This window comes from Phascolarctos cinereus, unplaced genomic scaffold (genome assembly GCF_003287225.1).
Source record: "Phascolarctos cinereus isolate Bilbo 61053 unplaced genomic scaffold, phaCin_HiC Scaffold_2;HRSCAF=192, whole genome shotgun sequence".
NCBI lineage: Eukaryota > Metazoa > Chordata > Mammalia > Diprotodontia > Phascolarctidae > Phascolarctos > Phascolarctos cinereus.
In genome coordinates this window covers 406,665,687-406,687,070 of record NW_027555625.1, presented here as the reverse complement: position 1 = coordinate 406,687,070, position 21,384 = coordinate 406,665,687, and the positions used below count along the sequence as shown (strand labels likewise).

The 21,384-nt window shown below is 42.5% G+C and overlaps 1 pseudogene; it reads right to left on the bottom strand.

Moving 5' to 3' along the window:
- The window catches only part of LOC110212337 (cytochrome c pseudogene), a 53,737-nt pseudogene extending 36,229 nt beyond the window's left edge, over positions 1-17,508 (bottom strand).
- Positions 17,509-21,384: the final 3,876 nt, after the last annotated feature.

The window sequence follows — 21,384 nt, the reverse complement described above, 5'->3', positions numbered from 1 at the left end:
TCCAGGGCCAGTTGGATTTACAAGTGAATTCTACCAAACCGTTAAAGAACAATTAATTCCAATACTATATAAATTATTTGGAAAAATAAGCAGAGTCCTACCAAATTCCTTTCACGACACAAATACGGTGCTGACACCTAAACCGGGAAGAGCCTAATCAGAGAAAGAAAAGCATACACCAATTTCCCTAATGAATGTTGATACAAAATTTTTAAATAAAATATTAGCAAAGATATTACAGCAATTTGTCATGAGGATAATACACTATGATCAGATGGGATTTATACCAGGAATGCAGAGCTGGCTCAATATTAGGAAAACTATTAACATAATTGATCATGTCAATAACAAAACCAACAGAAACTATATGATTATGTCAATAGATGCAGAAAAAGCTTTTGATAAAATATGGTACCCCTTTCTATTACAAACACTACAGAACATAGGAATAAATGGAGCTTTCCTTAAAATGATAAGTAATATCTATCTAAAACCATCAGCAAGCTTATCTATAAAGGGGATAAGCTAGAAGCCTTCCTAATAAGATCAGGGGTGAAACAAGGATGCACATTATCACCACTATGATTCAGTATTGTACTAGAAATGTTAGCTTTAGCAATAAGAGAAGAAAAAGAAACTAGAAGAATTAGACTAGGCAATAAGAAAAAAAATTATCACTCTTTGCGGATGATATGATGGTATACTTAGAGAATCCTAGAGAAATCAACTAAAAAAACTACTTGAAATGATTAACAACTTTAGCAAACCTGTTGGATATAAAATAAACCCATATAAATCACCAGTATTTCTATATATTACCAACAAAGCCCAACAGCAAAAGATAGAAAGAGAAATTACATTTAAAATAACTGTAACAATATAAAATATTTGGGAGTCTGCATGCCAACACAAACCCAGGAATTATACGAACACAACTACAACACACTTTTCATGCAAATAAAGTCAGATCTGAAAAACTGGAAAAATACCAATCGCTCATCAGTAAGCTGAGCTATGCAATAAAAATCACAATGCTACCTAAACTAATTTACTTATTCAGTACCATAAAATCAAACTACCAAAAATATTTTATAGAGCTAGAAAAAACAGTAGCAAAATTCATCTAGAGGAATAATATCAAAAGAATTAATGAAAACAATGCAAAGGAAGGTGGCTTAGCTGTATCAGATCTAAAACTATATTATAAAGCAGCAATCATCGAAACTATTTGGTACTGGCTAAGAAATAATGTGGTAAATCAGTGGGACAGGTTAGGTACACAAGACACAGTAGCAAATGATTATAGTAATCCACTGTTTGACAAACCCAAAGACTCCAGCTTCTGGGATAAGAACTCATTATTTGACCAAACAAGAGATAGTGAACATTATGAAATGCAAAATGGATAATTTTGGTTATATTAAATTAAAAAGGTTTTACACAAACAAAACCAATGCAACCAAGATTAGAAGGAAAGCAGAAAGATGGGAAACCATTTTTACAGCCAATGTTTCTGATAAAGGCCTTGTCTCTCAAACATATACAGAACTGAGTCAAATTCATAAGAATACAAGTCATTCCCCAACTGATAAATGGCCAAAGGATATGAACAAGCAATTTCCAGTTGAAGAAATTAAAATTATCTATAGTCATATAAAAAAATGCTCTAAATCAACATTGATTAGAGAAATGCAAATTAAAACAACTCTGAGGTATCGCATCATACCTGCCAGATTGGTTACTATGACAGAAAAGAAAAATGATAAATGTTGGAGAAGATGTGGGAAAATTGGAACACTAATATATTGTTGGTGGAGTTGTGAACTGATCCTACCATTCTGGAAAGCAATTTAGCCCAAAGGGCCACAAAACTGTGCATACCCTTTGATCCAACAATACCACTACTAGATCTGTATCCCAAAGAGATCATAAAAAAGGGGAAAGGACCCACATGTACAAAAATATCTATGGCAGCTCTTTTTGTGCTGGCCAAGAATTGGAAATTGAGGGGATGCCCATCAGTTGGAGAATGGCTGAACAAGTTGTGTTATATGAATGTAGTGGAATTCTATTCTTCCATAAATGATGAGCAGGTGGATTTCAGAAAAACCTGGAAAAACTTACACGAACTGATGTTGAGTGAAGTGAGCAGAACCAGAACATCTTACACAGTAACAGCAACATTATGAGATGATTAACTATGATTTACTTAGCTCTTCTCAGCGATACAATAATACTAGACAATTCCAAAAGACTCATGATGGAAAATGCTATCCAGAGAAATAACTATGGAGTCTGAATGCAGATTGAAGCATATTATTTTCACTTGTTTTTTGGGTTTTTTGTGGCTTTTCCCTTTTGTTCTGTTTCTTCTTTCACAACATGACTAATGTGGAAATATGTTTACATGATTGCACATGTATAAACTATATCAGATTGCTTGCCCTCTTAGGGAGAGGGAATGGGAGGGAAGGAGGGAGAAAAAATCTGAAACTCAAAATCTTATAAAAAAATGAATGTTGAAAAGTATCTTTATATAAAATTAGAAAAAAATTAAAAATACTATTTACTAATTAAAAAAAAAAAGCTTCGATCATGGTAGCCAATAGAGCAAAGGGCTTGATGTCAGGGGACCTAAGGTCAAATCCCAGCTCTGGCCATTACTATCTATATGGTTTTAGACATAAAATTTACCTCTCTGAACCCCCATTTTCTCATCTGTAAAATGGAAATGGTTAGAGTACCTGCCCTGCTTCAGAGTTGTTGTGCATACAACATAAGGAAAGCGCCATATAAATATGAATTATTACTATAATGGGATCCATGCAAGGAAGGAGGGAAGGCATTTGTAGGGGATGGGAAGATAGAGAATGGCTTTAAAACATGGAGTGTAGACTTCTTCATAAAATTGTGATTAGATTTACAACAGAATTGTAAACTTAGTTGTTGGACGAGTCTTTAGACATCATTCTTCCAAACCCTTCACTTCGAAAGTAAGGAAACTGAGGCCTCAGAGAGGCTAAAAGATTTGGACAAGGTTATAAAGCTGGTTAGTGAGCATTAAAACTGAGCCTGGAACCTAAGTGCCACAAGTCCCGGCTAAGGTACTTTTTATTGCTTCCAAATAGGGACTGGACAGGGACAGGGGCAAGGACCAGAGGAACAGAGGTGAGATGAGGCGATTCTAGGTCAAAAAGTATATGTTAGAGAGTCCCTGATTCCACTTCCTACTCTCCTCCCTAAGTCCCTCCTCACATGGAGATCCTTCCTCTCTCTCAATTCTGTTTCTGGATAGATAATTGATTAAAACAAAAGAATGCTAGAGCTGAAAGGGATCAGAAATTCAACCCAATCAACAAATCAGCACTGCAGAATCACACTCATAAGAACCCTGGAAATCATCTCACTTTATAGATGAAGAGACTGAGGGCCATAAAGAGACATGGCCTCAGGTCACCAAATTGTGAAGGCCTCTTCATTCCCAGTCCATTGTCTACTATGTGTATATCCTCCATTATTTCAATCTTCTTCTACATCACATAGCTTATTTTTCCAAGATCTCCAGGCAAGTCTGGAGTTGCCTCCTGAAATGCCTTTTGGGGATAAATTAACTGAAGTCAAAGGTCAATGCCCACCCTGAGACACAAAGAGGACTTCAGCAATCTCCTCCCCTCTCTGTAGCCTCTTTACCTAATCCCAATCCCAGGTCCTGCTCCAGTGCTCAACCTAGTTGACAACAGAATCAGGTCTAAAACCCAGGCCTATGGACTTTCAATACCCTGCCTGCTACATTGAAAGCCCTGGAGTCAACCTTCTACATCATATATCTCTGTTTTCCAAGATCACCAGGTAGGGAGATCTTGGAAAAGGCCTGGGATACAATAAATATTAGACTGCAAATCAGGGGTATTGGGTTCTAGTCATGAACCAGTCATGTGACCTTGGGCAAGTGACTTCATTTCATGGGCCTCAGCCTCCCCATATGTAAAATAATCTAAGGCTCGATGAGGGAGAAGGGATGCTAGGGGAGGCAGCTGGGAAAGTGCTGACTCTAAGATCACATGACTCGGATACAAGCACTAGTTTTCTATTTTGGGCAAAGCATTTCATCTCTTGGGGCTTCAGTTTCTTTGTAAGACAGGTGAGCTGTCGAAGACCCTATTGCCTCTATGATCTCTGACTTTCTAGAATTCTAAATATTTGTTCATTCTATTTGTCACCCCTTCTAGCTCTAAGACTCTTTTGGTTCAGTCAGGTTCTTAACCCAAATCCTATCTGAACCCTGTCTACAATTCCAGTTGCAGAGATCTGGCAGCCCCCACCTTTCCAGAACCGACCCTCATCCTACTGCAAGCTCCCATTCCAACCCCAGTTCCATTTTGGTTTCTGTCCTTATGCTACAACTTACATCCCAGTCCAAGGCAAACCCGGGCCCCAGAAAGAAGTCCAGTCTGGCCCTCTGACACGATCCTCTAATTAACTCTGGTCAGTAGGATTCCATTTTAATCATATTCCTGGCAACTTGGGGCTCCCTCTGGTGGCAAAGTTCCCATATGGCCCCAGGGAGGGGGAGGCCTGTTGAATCCATATGGGCAGTGTGGGAGGGGTGCATGGAGAATAAGGGAGCATTTAAGAGAATGAGTATGGGGTATGACCTTCTCGGGGCCTGAAGAGTAAATCTCAAGTAAAGTTTCTAAATAGGGTTGTCACAGTGGGTGAGGGGGGAGCCTAAACTACAGCTGAGCTTCCCAGGCCCCTCCCGGGTCCCACCTACCCCCAAATCCCAGTTCCTCATTCACAAAGTATGTGTGAACTGATTCTATAGAAATAGGTGGTCAGTGGAGGTGAGATCCAAGACTCATTGTGAACATTGAGAGCAGAGGGTCCCTTGGGAGAAGCTGGTCCAAGGGGGAAGGAAAAAAATGAAATTACCTAATGTCTCAGCAGCCTAGGGCCTTGGTTTTACTACTGCACCTCATGTCTCCTCTTCTCTACACCTTGGTCTTGTATGGGCTAGTGTCCCCAGTCAGTGCTGAGCCAGCTCTCCGAGGGCATTTGAGCTTTGTGTCTGGAAAGGGCAGAGAACCATGGCCCCCATTGCTAATGCAGAAAACTAAGCAAACTGATTGCCAAGTAGGGTGGAGTGAGAAAAGACTTTGAAAAGCAAGTGAAGTTAGAGAAGAAACTAAGAATCATTGATATATCTACTTTCAATATGGATTTTCATGGAAGGTAGAAAAAAAATAGAGAAGAAATTGGGATTCGAAACATAAAACACAACAATTGGAAGAGACCTAATCTAATATTCTCACTCTCCAGGGGAGGACAGTGAGGCTGAGAAGGGGAAACAATGTGCCTGAGGGCATGTAGGTAGTTCATGGCAGGCCCAGCTCTTTTACGGTAGGGCTCATTTTATTTCACCATACCAGAAGAGAAGGTTAGCCAGAAGAAGATCTGTACAGAGAGTGGGAATAGGGAATTTGAAAAAAAAAATCAGTATCTCCAGACCCATTGGTGGGGAAGCCCAGCCCCAAGTCCAGGGGTGGAGAACATCTCACTGAATCATAGAGTTAAGCTTAAAAAAAATAATAATAAGATGAAGTAGGCTGAGTTCCCAGGGCTGGCAAGAAGCCGAGCCGGTCCTGGGCTTTAGGGAGGACAAGAATGACGCGACCGTGAGGCCATTGAGGACGTCTTCGGAACGCAGGAGAGGGGAATCTGTCAGTAGCTGGAATTCCAGGAAAGACAGACAGACTAGGAATCCCAGACAGGCACCTCCCTACTAAGGGTGGATTAAGAACAGGTCAGGGCTGAGAGGGATGTTACCCTTAGACCCGTAAAATTGGGACCGTGTGAATTTTTTCTAAAACACTTAAAGGGGATTATGAAATCTTGACTAAGGCTGCTTAAAAGCCCTCTGATACTTCAGCATTTCTTTCTTTCCCCTTCCACTCAATCCCCTTAACATACAGACTCAAAGACCCAGTCCTAGGGCTTTGGTGCAGCCTTTACAAAGGGGCAGAAAGTGAAATCTCATTTGTAAAGGGTCAGGATGGGGCAAGAGAAGTTGAAATCAGGAGAGGACAAGGAGGGGTGGGGCTGAGAAACCAAAAGTCCAAGTCTCAGCCCTGGGCTGAGGGCTAAAGAGTGGCTAACCCAACCAGCTCTGCCACTGAGTGAGTATTTAAGGGACTCACCTTCCCGCTTCCTCTGTGGCCTATTCCTGGGCACAAGCCCTCATTACTCTCCAGGGGTCACACTTACCTCTCCTCAGGGAAGAAAGAAGAAAGCCATTAGAAATTCTATCTCTAATTTATATCTTGAAGCATTATATCTTGAAGAGCTATACTTAGTATTAAAGTATAGAGCTGAGAGAGAGGGTGTATCAGGAGAGAAGGAATATTTTTTGACCAGAAAACATGACCAGCATTTCCAGACCCTCGTTACATATAGGCCAGCATCTTCCTTCCATGCATCTTAAACAGAGCCATAGCTAGTAAGTCTAGCAGCTGAGGCCAATTCAGTTAGAGGGAGGGGTTAAGAATGACCCCAAACTCCCCTTTTCCTCAAAAGGAGTTAGAGGGATGGGAAGTGGCAGGAGAAGAGAATAGGCAAGGGAGGTGAGCCCCAAGAAAGGAGTGGGCCTAACCCGAGATCCTAAGGATGGCAGTATGAGCAGGGTTGAGAGAGGGCCAGGAGGCTCAAGGAATACAGATCAGAGGAATGTCAGTATGCCCTAGATGTGGGTGCAAAACCTTGGTTTTGGTTCCTAGTTTCAGCTCTACCCTCTCCCTGACCCCCATGTCTCATAGTAGGTCTTCATACCACAGACTCAACTCTTACAAGTGGCACCATTCAACTGAATGTCCTGGGCCCCCAGGGAAGGGGCTAGGAATCTGGATATAAATAGAACAGAAAGGTATCACCCTAATGGAAGGAGGGTATCTGTGACAGAGGCTGGCGGAGGAGCTCAGAGCCTTGTGAGGCTCCTGTTTTACCACATGAGGCAATCTTCTACAGGAAACAGGGCAATCAATGATCTGCTACATTTGGAGCGCAGATATTACAGTTCTGCACTGGTCCTCTTACCATCATCCCCCCGGGGAGGGAGACCACAGAGGAGGAAGAAATCAGGGACTCTTGGTCACCCCATAATGGAAAGAACGCAGAACTTGCGCAAACATTCACTAAGTTCTAATAGGACCCTTCCAAAAGATGGGAGGAAGAACTGTCCCCTGCTCCACCCCTCCTAAAGTGAAATGACTAAGGAGTCCTGGATGTCTTAGAAGTTTTGTCCTTGAAAAGGGGAAAAGAGCCAGCCTCAGTGTGATTTTTCCCCAAACTGCGCCCCTCTAAACGCAGGACTCTGGGCTTTCACGCCTCTGGTTAAGGGAGCTAGGGAGAGATACTCCAAACCCCTCCCTCTGACCTCTCCACCACCCTTCCTGATCACTGAGCTGCAGGCCTCCTCCCACCTCTGAGCCCCCAGGGGGGTCTCTCTTGCCCTGACCCCATCTTGGGAAAGTGGCCCCCGCCTCCCTCCTGAGCCCAAATCATTGCAGCTCTTGAGCTGCTTCCCTGGCCTGGCCTCATGGCTTGGCCTCTAGCAGTCTCCCCCTCCTTCCCTCCCACTCCGTGCTTGGCAAATGGTGCTGTCTGTTCCTAAGCTATGACCCAGGGGGCCAGGGCTGGGCCAGCTAAGTAGGAGGTTGGGAGGAGGGCATGAATCTGCCCTTCTCAGAAAGGGCTCCCCCTTCCTAAAGAGCTCAGAGGCCAGGGCAAAGGTTGAATAAAGTTGAGAAAGGGAGAGAGCAGGAAGGGATGGAGGAACCAGAAAGGACCGTCAATTTTAGAGCTGGAAGGACAGAGAGCTAGGAGCATCTATCTCTGTAGGAGACAAAACAGGAAGAAGAAATGAGCTTCCAGAGAAACAGAAAGAGAAGCTGAATGGATCCCTGAAAGAACTTCTAAACATGAGGATGAATCAGCACATAGGAGATTCAGAGCATCTGTCTTCTTTCCTGAAGACCCTCACGAACAAATAAAAGAACTCTCTATTCGGGAAAGTTTAGCCATTGGCCTGCGTGGAGTCAGAGGACTGGACCAGATCAGTTCCTCAATAAGTACCAATCCAGTACCTGCTGTGTACAAATAAGTAATGAAAGAAGAGTAAGACAGAGTGCCTGCCCTCAGGGGGCTTACTGTTATTTTGAATTCCCTTCAGCTTGGTGGTTCTGATTCCTGTCATTTTCTTTGCCCCATACCCTTCACGGGAACCTAAGAGGCAAAGTTATAACTAGCAAAACTGGTGTCCGGAACAAACAGCATGAAAGTTACCCTCAAATCACCTTTTTTGTGTAAAGGGAAATACCTCAGGGCACCAGGCTCATGAAGAAAGAGACCTCGAGATACCACTCTGTGGAATAAGGGGAAACAAACAGCCCCGGATATTTCAAGCACATACTGGAGGCTCTGATGCTATGAAAAAGAGTATTGGACATGAGATCAAAACTGCATGCAAGAGGGTAAACCGTAGCGAGGAATAAGGACATCCTTCATTAGGTTGGATGGGAAGTGAGACATCTGGTAGCTTCCTATCTTAAATAATTATCTTTCTAATGAGGTGTTGAGCTTGGTTGTTTCTACTTGCTGAAGAACTACAAGTGATGGCAGCACCCTCAAAATGTTGGCACCTTTCAGGCAAACTCTGGGTTGCCCTACCCTAGTTACAGCATTGCCAGGAAAGATGTCTTGTTCTTTTCTGATTGGTCCTTCTGTTTCCCTAAATCTACTAACTGGTATCCTCATTAGCCAGGTCCATGAAGCTAGCAGAGGAGATGCTCTTGCTGCCCCTCAATTCAACAAACTTGATTGAATTCTAGAAATGTTTCTTAAACTCCTGTTGTGCTAGGCACTAGGGGAATGACAGTATTAAGATAAGACACTGGGGCTGCAGAAGCATGAGTGTTAACGAAAGAACAGGAGAGGTGCTGGGTTTAAGGGTCCTGTGGTCCCTTCCCGATACTGATTTCATGGAACCTAGAATGTGACATCTCCTTTGAATATGGGGAAGAAGGCAAGAATGAGGGGAAGAAGGAAGCTCACTCGTCTCTTCTTCCTTGACAATGAGGTCTCCTCTTTGAAAACATTGACTCCTCTTCAATTGGTCCGGGCTGTTTCTTCTTGAATCAGTTCTTCCCAATTGTTGTTTAGTCATTTTCAATAGTGTCCAACTCTTTGTGACCCCTTTTGGAGTTTTCTTGATAAAGATACTACAGTAGTTTGCCATTTCCTTTTCCAGTTCAAGTTACAGATGAGGAAACCGAGGCACACAGGGTTAAGTGACTTGCCCAGGGTCATACAGCTAGTAAGTGTCTGAGGCCAGATTTGAACTGAGGTCTTCTTGACTCTGGCCCCCTATCCACTATGACACCTAGCTGCCCTTTCTTCCCAATAGAAGTTAATTTCAAGTTGATTTAAATGTCCCCATATCCAGAAGCTTGAAAATCAGTGATAAAGAACATCACAGTTTTTAAAGTTGGAAAGGGACCTTAGAGATTATCTAGTCTAAGAGTTCTTAAGCTGGTGTCCATGAACTTTTAAAAATAAATAAATAATTTGATCACTGTATTTCAACATAATCAATTTCCTTTGTAATCCCACATATTTCAAGCATTTAAAAGCATTATTCAGAAAAAGGATCCACAAGCTGATTCACCAGACTGCCAAAGGATCCATGACAGACACAAAAAAAGGTGAAGAAGCCTTGCCCTAGAAGATTGTGTATTTGACGAGAAAGACTGAGGATCTTTCCTCCAGTAGCTCTCAAAGCCTCGGCTGCAGGTTGTGCTAGACCAGTAACCTAAACCAAGATCAAGAAGAGGGTTGGGAAGGGAGGATGACTGAAACCCCAAAGCAGCTCAAGATTTTGTTGGATCTAATTAATATGTGATAAAACTTTGAGCATCTTATAGGGACTTCAAAGGGGAATGGAAAGTGATGGTCAGAGAGAGTCTGATATCCAAATGCAACTTATAAAGGGTCCTTGCCAAGCATGTCTAAAGGCAGGGGCAAAAATGGTTCTGTTTTTGAAAGGAGCCAAAAGTAGTCTTGGTGGGTGGAAAGAAGAGAGGAAAAGGGAGAGGGGGAAGGAGGAGAGGGAGAGGGAGGAGAAAGAGAGAGAAACACCACTGGGATCCTAGAAAACAGGAATGTGGAGGAGGACTTATTGGGACAAAGTAGCAGGGGCCAGGGTGCGTAGAGATACTGTATGGCAAGCAACTAGCTTACCTATTTTCCTGTCTCCTGTGACAAGAAGAAGTGGAATTTGGACACGAGACACTGAGATTTCTTACCCTGCTTCCTTCAGCCCTCTACTCCCCACAGTCCCTGTAGCTTATCATTGCACCATTTATTACTTTACCAGTCATTTAACAACATGGAAATACTTAAAATGTTCCAGGCAAAATTGTACAATGATCAACAATGAATGACTTAAATATTCTCAGTAATACAGTAATCCAAGACAATTCTGAAGGACTCATGATGAAAAGTGCTAGCCACCTCCAGAGAAAGAACTGATAGAGTCTGAATGCAGATTAAAGCATACTTTTTTTTTTTGCTTTATTATTCTTGGGGGTTTTTGGTCCATGTTTTTCTTTTGCAACATGGTTAATATGAAAATGTTTTACATGACTGCACTTGTATAATCTATATCAAATTGCTTGCCTTCTCAAGGAGGGGGGAGGGAGGGAGGGAGAGAATTTGGAACTCAAAATTGTAAAAAAAAATGCCCATATATTAAAAATCTTTGTTTATACATAATTAGGGTGGGGTGGGGGGATAAAACAAAAGGAAAACAAAACAAAATATTCCAGGCACTGTGCTAGGCATGGGAGGTGCAAAGACAAAATGGAAACACTCTCTACCTGCAAGAAGCTTACATTCCATGTGTGACAGGGGTAGGGGAGCAGAGGGGAACACAGATACAATTGAGCAACTACACAATGCATGCAAAGTAAACAAAAATAATTTCAGACAAAGGATGTCAGCAACTAGGAGATGAGGAAAGGTCTCAAGTAGAAGTGATGCTTGATTTGAGCCTTTAAGGAATCTAGGGATTTTAAGAGTCAAAAGTAAAGAAGGAGTACGTTCCAGGCATGAGGAATAGTTTGTTCACAGGCATAGATAAGAACTGGAAAGGTGTTCAGAACAGAGCGTGTCTTCTCCTTTTACGTGTCAACTAGCCATATCTCTAGGTCACTAGACTGCTTCCCCTGACCAGTGACCTCTTGGGTTTTCCCCACTGAAAAAGTATGGGAGTTGTTCTCCAAGTCTCTAATAAATTCATTATAGTCCCCTAGGGAAGGGCCATACTGATTGAAACTGGCCTCTAGCCCTGATTATTTCTCTCTCTCTCTCTCTCTCTCTCTCTCTCTCTCTCTCTCTCTCTCTCTCTCTCTCTCTCTCTCTCTCTCTCTCTCTCTCTCTCTCTCTCGATATCTTAAGCATTCCCTGCTTGTCTAACGTCAGCAATGCCTCCCCTCATTCCCTCCATATATCCCCCCACCCTGAGCCCCTATGTGCAGAGACCTGTACTGGGCACTGGAGGGAGACAAAGAGGGAAAAGAATCTCTGCCCTTGGGAAACTTCTGAGTAAACATTGTAGTGCTGGACTTGTGTGGTTAGTTATAGGATTGTGGATATAAAGCTCCAAGCAACCTTAAAGGTAATCTAGACCAGCTCTCTCATTTTACACATGAGGAAACTGAGTCCTAGAGAAGCTAAATGACTTTCTCAATTTCATACAGAAAGTAGAAGAGCCAAGATTTGAACCCAGTTCCTCTGACTCTAGATGCTGGCTAGGCTCTTTCCATGGCACCAGTCTAAAAGGACTTCATGGATAGGTCAAGTTTTGAGCAGAATTTCTTGGGATTTCTTGGGCATCCCATTGGCAAGAAATTCCTGAAGGTGTTGCTTAGCTAAAGCTTCCCCTTCATCCTCCCTGGGGAAAACCTGACTTGTTTCCCCCCTCCAAAGGAAACCCCAGAGCTTCCTCCTTTTTTGATCCTGGCTCTGAGCTGCCTTCTTTCCCATAGGGCTCTCCTCCTCAGAGATCATGCATTGAAATTCAAGTTCAGCTACTGCCAAGTAGTTAGAAATCTGCTGAGTATTTTTCTTTTTCTTAAAAAAAAAAGTTTGGAAAATATGGGGAGAATCTGGGAATGTTTTCTCTGTGGCTTTGTAAGCTGACTCTCAAGCTCTCATGCTCTGTGACAAGTGTTTTCAGGTGGTGTAAGTCTCTGTGAATTCCAAAGTCATCACCTCTGAGTTCAACTCTGCTCTTCCTGAGAGGGCCTGCAAGCAGGGTGTGGCTGATCCAGTGGGACACAGAGGTATAAATGGGAGCAAGTAACCACAGGCAGGCCTGTGTCCACAGCAGGCAACCCCCCTCCCCCCAAACACACAAACCCGTCTGACGTTTCTTTAGTCTGGGTCAACCATGCTTTGTCTTCCCTTCTTACTCACTGTGGTGAAGCAGATGGCATGTTCACTTGACAAGCTGCTCCCTTGAAAACATGAGCTATCACCCAGACCATACTCTTCCAAGGATGTCAGAGGCATATTCTGGGTCTCCAGGGTCTTGTCATCCCTTGAGTCTGGGAGGCTGGAAAAAGGGATGTGAAAAAAACAATGAATTTGGAATCAAAAGATCAAGGCTCAGCCCTCATTTACTGTAAGACCTTAATTCACTTCACTTGTCTGGGTCTAAGTTGCCACATCTGTAACATGGAAATCACAGTTTTAGATCTAGAAAGGACCTTGGAGGTCATCTGGTCCAACCCCTTCACTTGACAGCTGAGGAAACTGAAGAGACCAAGAGAAATGAAAGGATTTCTCAGCCACACAGGTAGTAAGTGGTAGAATCCGGATTTGAACCCAAGTCCTTGGACAACAAACTATTTCCTTTGTGCCTGCTTCACCTTAGGGCCTAGATAATAATAATAATTAATAATAATACTTGTATCACCTACCTCACATGATTATTTTATGAAAAAATGCTCCTGTAAACCTTAATGCCCTTTAGAAACGGGGATGACCATTTTTACCCTGCTCTTGATGCTGAGCAAACCAGGACATTTAAGATCATCGTTCTCTATTCTACCTAAGAGCATTCACTGTCCGTTCTTTGTGATAGTGTAGCCCTGGAATAGTGGAGACCATTGATTAGATCTTTCCTGAGGGGTTAGATGGGGCTGGGGAAGGGGAAAGGGAAGGAGAAGAGGAATAAGGATGGGGATAGTGAAAGATAGGAACATTGGTGATGGTAGGATGAGGGCTATGGGGCACAGAGAAAGAAAAGCGTTAACTAGAGAGCCATATATTAGGCCCCATTCCCAGAGATCTACCAAACTAGATTTGTTTCTTTAATCTACTGCCCCTCAGCCCTGAGGCATTCGGTGTTGTAGCAATATGCATATTGCTGTGTTGCAATGTAGTGTAAAAATGGAATGGACTGCCTCAGGAAATAATGAGCTCCTAGTCACTGGCAGTGGCCCAGTAGAGGTAGGATGACCACTTATTGAGGATGCCAGGGGAGATTCATGTTCAGGCACAGACTGACCTAGACCAGTCAATAATCAATCAATAAACATTTAGTAAATGCTTACTATGTGCCAGGCACTATGCCTGTTCCAACTCTGAACTTTTAAGTCTTAAACATTTTCTTTAGTCCATTCACTCAATCAATCCACAAGCATTTGTAAAGCTCCCACTGTGTGCTAGTTACTGCACCCTAGGCACAGTGCTGTAAGATACCAAGACAAAAACAAGATAGCATCTGCCCTAAAGGAGATTACCTGCTACCTAAGGGATAAACCATGTGTCTATATAACTAAATACAAACTGTATATAAAGTGATTTGAGGAGAGACTGTGGTACTAGCATCTAGACGGAGGGGAAGAATCGAAAAAGGAGCTCCAACATGTTCTATTTATCACCCCACTCCAGGGGGATGTGAGAGTCAATTGTTAAAATTCCATTCTGTGAGAATTTACACCTCAGAAATCAGTAACCTAAAGATTAAGGTTTCAGTGATTGTTTTGTTGATTGATTAGACTTAAAAACATGATGGAGAAAATGTTAATAATTCAGATCATACTAGAAGTGTGTTGTAGGTACATTTTTTTTCTGGAGAGCTGGTTGTTAAACATTTACCAGCACATCCCTGCCCTATTCCCTTTTTCTATCCCAACTTGTCTCTATTCTGCCACCAGTTCTCAGCAGAGGGAGAATTCCATCAAGGAATGAAGAGAAAAATCTGAGTTTTCCTCTAGGAGAAATTTGATCATTCAGCAACTCAGAACACAGAGGAAATGATCTCCAAATATGATAATGGCTTAAAAGATCATTTCCTTGATATTTAAATAAATTTGTAAGTGATGGATCTGTAACAGTTTTAACAGTGTTAAGATAGAAGATGGGGATGAGTTACAGAATCAGTGTCCACAGTTATAAACTCAATCAACAAGGGCTAGTTTAAAAGAAAACAACTCACATAGTAATGTAATGGAAAACAACATCGAAAGACGTCAAAACCAACCAATTCAATTACCAATCTTGACTCCAAAGGACTGATGGATAAAACATACCTCCTTTCTCTCAACTGAGAGGTGGTGGGCTATCAACCCACCAAAGAGCATTTATTAATCACCTACTGTGTGTCAGGCACTGTGCCACATGCTGGGGGTACAAATAAAGAAAATGAACAGTCCCTGTCATCAGGGCGTTTATATTCTATTTCCATCAGGGGAGATAGCATACATAAAAAAAAAAAGTAAGATAATTTGGGAAAGGAAGAGCCTAACAGCTTGGGGATGGGGGTGGGGAGAGGGATACAATCAGGAAAGGCTTCATGTAGGTGGTGATGATGATTGGGCTAGCATTTAAAGGAAACTGAGATTTCTAAGAGCCAAATCTGAGAAGAGAGAGCATTGCAGGCATACGGGACAGACAGCATGAAGTCGTGGACTAAAAAGATGGAATGTGTTATGTGTGAGGCACAGCAGAAAGGCAAGTCTGGCTAGACCATAAAATACATGAAAGGGAGTAACATATAATAAGGAAAGAAAGGCAGGTCGGAGTCAGGTTGTGAAGGACTTTGAATCCCAAACTCAGGGATTTGTATTTGATCCTAAAGCTAACAAGGAGCCGTTGCAATTTACTAAGCAGGAGAGTGGCATGGGCCACGCTTCCGAACGAGGCATATATTTTTAGACATGGCCAAAATGTTGGCTTGGTTTTGTTTAACTACACGTTTTTGTTATAAGGTAGGATGCTATCGGGTGGTGGGTGGAAGTAATTGGGAAGTGGTATTAATGTAAAAAATAATCAATAAAACATTTATTTTTAAAAGGGGCTGGTTTATTGACATTTTATTAGTTAGAGAAAGCTTGGTATAATAGATAAAGAGCTGGCCTGGGGACCATAAATACCTAAGTTTAAGTTAAAGTCTTACACATCCTGGCCATGTGACCTTCAGCAAGTTATCTCAATGCTCTAGGCCAGTGCTATCAAACTCATACAGAAATCTCCACTAATCTGCACATAAGGATCCCTACATTTCATCTTAAAATGCGATGTTATCTATGTTTTATTATACTTTTATTTACTTTTTAAAATATTTCCCAATTACATTTTAATAAGGTTCTCCCATACTAGGCAAGTTCTGGGGTGGCCCTTTGAGTGACTGACACCTCTGATCTAGGCAACTCTTAGCAGAGAAGATGCTGATCTGGGTTAGTGGAGAGAGCTTCCTCATAGCAGGGTGTGCTCCATACCAAGGAAATCAGAGAGCAAGTCCTTGTTCCCTTATTACTTAGACTCCTCTTTCATCATTGTTGTTACCCATTTTTGTTATTGTTGAGTCATTTTTCAGTCGTGTCTTATTCTTTGTGACTCCATTTGGGGTTTTCTTGGCAAAGATACGGGAGTGGTTTGCCATTTCCTCCTCCAGCCCATTTTACAGATGAGGAACCTGAGACTTGCCCGGGGTCACACAGCTAGTAAGTGTTTGAGGCCAGATTTGAACTCAGGAAGACAAATCTTCCCAACTCCAGGCTCAGCGTGCTATTCACTGCATCACCTAGCTGCCCAATAAAATAAAGATACTATCCATCTTTAAAACCAAAAAAAAAAAATTGATTTTCATAATGATCATGCTGAAAAAGTTTTTGAACTTTTAAATTGTGTTCAATTGAACAGTCCTCTAGAGCAGTAGCTTCAAACCAAATAGAAACTGAGGCCCAAAGGATCCCTGTAAGCATATATTGACTTAGAAAATGACATATTAATATCATCATCTTAATAATAATAGCTAACATTTATAACACTGTGTGCCAGGCGCTTAACAGTTATTATTTCATTCTTTTTATTATCCCCATTTTACTGATGAGGAAACAGGTAAACAGAGGGTTAGTGACTACCCAGGGACACACAATAAGTAAATTTCTGTGGTTAAATTTGAACTCAGGTCTTCCTTACTCCAGGACTAGTGCTCTATCCATTGTCTCCTAACTGTTCTTGTGAGGCATTACCTAAGGCAGACCTGCACAGCTTGGCAGTAGACAGGGGCCAAAATTAAAATAGACTACACTTTTTCAGGCAGATAGGTTTGTAGTGGCTCACTTTCCAAGTAAAGGTATAATTAATGATTAAACTATTTTGAAAATAAATCACACTTTTTTGAAAAGGGAAATTTTGATTAATATAAATTAATTACATTTATTACTTAAGATTTTTATTTATCATGAAATCACATTAATGTTTTAAAAATTACTTTGCTAAGCAGTGCAAATTCTAATACATTTTTCAGGTTTTCTTACTGTTTACATTTAGTTAATGGGATATATTACACTTCTTGTCAGCGATCAGTTTACTGTACCCTGCAATTATATTAGAAATAGATTTCTTTAGAAATCTGAAAACTAACCTTAGTAGACACCTCATTTTCTGAGTTTACTTTCTTGAAAAATCATTGTTCCCCACTCGGATTTTTCAACAATTTGGACGCTTCAATTTGTTTTTCATTGGCATCCGATTTGTTTAAGTCAGGATGTTTTGATTAGAAATGGCGACAAAGATTGTATTCCTTTGAAACAGCTATTACTTCTCGGCAAACAAGGCACAATAGTTTGTCTCTCGTGTAAGTAAACAAGTATCTATTTGTCCACTCTGGATTAAACACTCTGTGTTCTGATTCGATCTTTCATTTCTTTTTATCACCCATCTTACAAAGTCACCCCAAAAACTTTAATGTTAGAACCAAAAAATTTCCACAGCAACTGCTCACACACAAAGAAGTACTGGAGGCAGCGTCTGACCTTGGAGAGAGCGCCGGACGCTCACGTCAGCTGGAGAGCAGCAGCGCAGTGAGGGAGGGGAAGGAGCCGTCGCTTTGCTGCAGCTCATTGCAGAGCGGGCGTCAGCTGCGTTGATGCACGGCTGCATGCATCTGGTCCTTGTTCAACACCAGTAACGACCGAAAACACGGGGAAAAGATACGACTCTCGACAGACAGTGGCTGGTTGTCGTGAGTCACGTGACAAACAGGAGAGCGTGCACAGTGGCTGCCCACCTTCCAAGTTATGGGACCGACACAATAGCGACGACCAGAAGGCAGGTTAAGCAGGCGTGGACAAAGCACTTCTTACATCTTTACTTTCTTTTACGTCCTCCACGTTTTTCACCAGTCGCTTGAAATCCTGTGGTGGGCCACGACCAGCACACAAGCCATATGTTGTACAGGCCTGATCTAAGGTCTATTATATTTTTATTTATTTTGTTCAATATTTCCCAATTACATTTTATTCTGGATCAAGCTTCACTCTAGACCAGGGGTAGAGAACCTGTGACCTGGAGGCCACATGTGGCCGTCCAGGTCCTCAAATGCAGCCCTTTGACTGAATCCAAACTTCACAGAAGAAAAAACAAAAAAGATGTGCTCTGTAAAGTTTGGATTCAGTCAGAGGGCCGCTCTTGAGGACCTAGAGGGCAACATGTGGCTTCAAGGCCACAGGTTCCCCACCCCTGCTTTAGAGTATAATGGACCACAATGTAGCCAAGAGACTACATGTTTGACACCTCTGCTCTACAACACCATCATGATATGGAGGTGACCCTAGGTTCTCAAAGGCTATGCCAGCTATCAAGCTATCAGAGCTCTCCACTGTTCCAGATTGCAACCTTTGTACATCTTAATAGGTAGACAGCATGCATGAGGTGCTGTGTTTTTGGAAAGAAAAAAAAAGCCTATAGCCAACCTTCTGATGATTACCCACCACACACTTAATTAGGCTTGTCCTCACACCACAGACATACAGTCCTGAGCATCTGTCTGCCAAGGTTTAGAGGGTATGGAAGCAGTATCACTGAAAGGAGATAATGTCAACAACTCAGTGGAGCCACCATCTCCCCCAGGTGGGCGCTCCTCCTCTGATGTGTCCACAGTGTGAGACATAGTAGATGGAAAGCTGATACATTCTGGCTGTGTGACTTCCAGCAGTAATGGTGGCAGTGATTGAAAAGGAAATAGAATGTGTCCACATCAACAAAATAAATAGGTTTTATATTATTTTAATACTTCGAATATTGATCATTGAGGATTCACACAATCTAACGAGGAATGAAGAATCAAGAAACAATATACAAAAGGATAAAACAATAATGTAAGTGAAAAGAATACTAAAATGAAGCCAGGTACTGGGTAATTGTAATGACCCATCTTTCCCCCAGAAAAGAAAAGAAGACTGAGTTCAAATCTGGCCTCAGACACTTGACACTTACTAGCTGTATGACCCCGGGCAAGTCACTTCACCCCATTGCCCAAAAACAAAAACAAAAGAAGAAATGTGTGCCCCGATTACCTTGAAGAGGTAGAGGACTATGTATGTTGAATGACATATACTGCCAGATTGAGTTGCTGTGTCTACTGATTTAGCTTCGTTATTTTCCTTTGGTATGAGGGAACGCTCATGAGATCAGGCATAAGGGAGCTTTGTGTATATCAGGAAATATCTATGACATAAAAGCAAAAATCATCAAAAAATCTTAAGGGGGGGGCATTGTAGAGAACTGTAATCCATAAATGTATTTGTGGTAACTCTCTATCACCCAGGACACTGGATTAGCCAAAATACACCATTCTCTAATCATGATGTATAACAGAGTTTACTATATATTAGTACTACCACCCACCCATCTAAACACAGAAGCCTTGCCTAAGCACTGAGATATGAAGCTTGAGAAAGTCCCTCTGGCCCAGGAAGCTAGAATGAGTAGTGCGCCATGTCTGAGAACGATGTTCCCCTGAAATATCAAGCCCCAAACTCTCTTTGCATATACATCCGCCCTGATCACCCCCTCTCCCTAGCTAAGTTATGAAATATTTACATCTGGAGCTCCATCACAGCTGTGACAAAATCTGTCAGCCTTAGCCATGTGCATCATCTGCAGAGAATACTGAAACAAGCATGACGATTGCATAAATATTCATCCATTATAAGAGACACACATCACTGCCATATAGGACCCATTACAGGCATGACAGATCATCACACCACTCACATCCTATGGAAATTCTGACCCCTGAGATTCAGACACAACAATGTCCTCCCCCACCCCCAGCCTCAGCCCCAGCCCAGCCCAGTAATCTAACCTAGTCAATTAATGTAATGAATCATGACAATTTTGTATGGCGCCTCGTATTTGCTGACAGTTAATACAAACAAAGGCAGCAGCCGAGGATCCCAAATGCGTACATGAAAAAGGGGGGTTCCTACCCAAAATAGTTTGTAACTGAGTTTGTCATTCAGCAACTTTTCCATCAGCCGCCTTCCTGTGCCTGAGACGTAGCCAGAAGTGCTTGTTGCTGTAAGAAGCACCAGCGATGGGAAGGCGGCAGGAATACGCGCTCTCCTAGAGCATCCCACAAAATCTGCAAAGGCTAAAACGGGCTGCAACACCTGCTAAAAAGGCTCCCCCCAGAACCGGGACCAAAACTCTCCGGAAGAACGATCGTATTTGTTCTCAGTTAGTGAAATGCACTCTCCAGAGGCAGACCCTTCCCAGAGGGCAATCAGGCTTTATTCCTAAATCCTTCCTCCCAAACAACATTCCCTAGAGCAACACTCCTCCCAGAGGGTAATGGGGCATGTGCCTCGAGGGAGCATTCAAAAGTCAACCTGTTGTCTTCTCTCTTCCAGGTAGGAAAGGTTTGGGGCAGAGAAGTAACCAGGCAAGGTAACTCTAAGCTGCGCTCTAAGGCGCTGAAATGGGAGAGGGTCACGCTTCCTTCAGGAAGTGGTCCAGACCCCCATCCCTACACCTGACTATTCCTGACCTTCCGCGGGCTCATTCAACACTGTGTGACACCCCCTCCCCCAGCTTGCCGAGCCCCAAGCTTCCACTTCCAGAGTCCAACCATTGTGACTTCCCTCTTCTGAGGCCTAACATCCCCTCTAGGTCCAACAAGGGTGAGAGTCAGAACCCTCTTCTGGGGCAACCTCACTTCATGAGTTGTACTGTCCTCAATAGCATAGTTGCCTCCCCCCTGCCAAAACTGGTTTTGCCCTAGGTAGAAGAGTTCCTTGTCTGGGTCCTAGGAGCATTCAGTGGACCCAGACTCCGGCCAAGGAATCTGGCTGACTCGGAGGAAGTGCCCTGCTTGTCTCCAGGTAGCCAGAGGGCCATGAATTACATCCCCAGGGGCCCTCCTGGCCTTTCCCTTTCTGCCTGCTTCCTTCTCCCTGGCTCAGTAAGTGAGTGACTGTCTTTGGCGTTGATGCTTGTTAATCTGAGCGTTCCTTCTGCTGACTAGATCCAGAGCAGAAGATGGTGGCAGGAGGGATATCTCCCGCTCTCATTCTATGGATAAAAATCATAAGCTATCAGACTGAGGGAGGGGGAAGGAAGAAACTGGATGGAGGGAGGAAGTAAGAGAAAGTAAAGGAGGAAGGGGCAAAGAAGGGAGGCTCAGAAAGAGAAAGGGACAAGTAAGGGATAAATCACACAAAAATCTGTCCCCAGTTCTGCTCATCTGTCTCCCATCACACCACAAGTGCCCGCTCAGTTAATCAGGGCTCCTCATTGTCCCTCAAATATATTGTGTCTCTTAGACTCCCAAGTTTCCTATGAAGTTCAGCTCCTACATGAGGCTTTTCCTGATCCCCTTCAGCTGCCTTGAATTTAACATAGTAGTAGTAATTTATAATAGCTGGGATTTATATGGTGCTTTAAGGTTTTAAATAGTACTTTACATATGTTAACTCATTTGATCCTCACAACAACTTTAAGAGGATCCTTAAAATTTTTTTAACAGATTAGGAA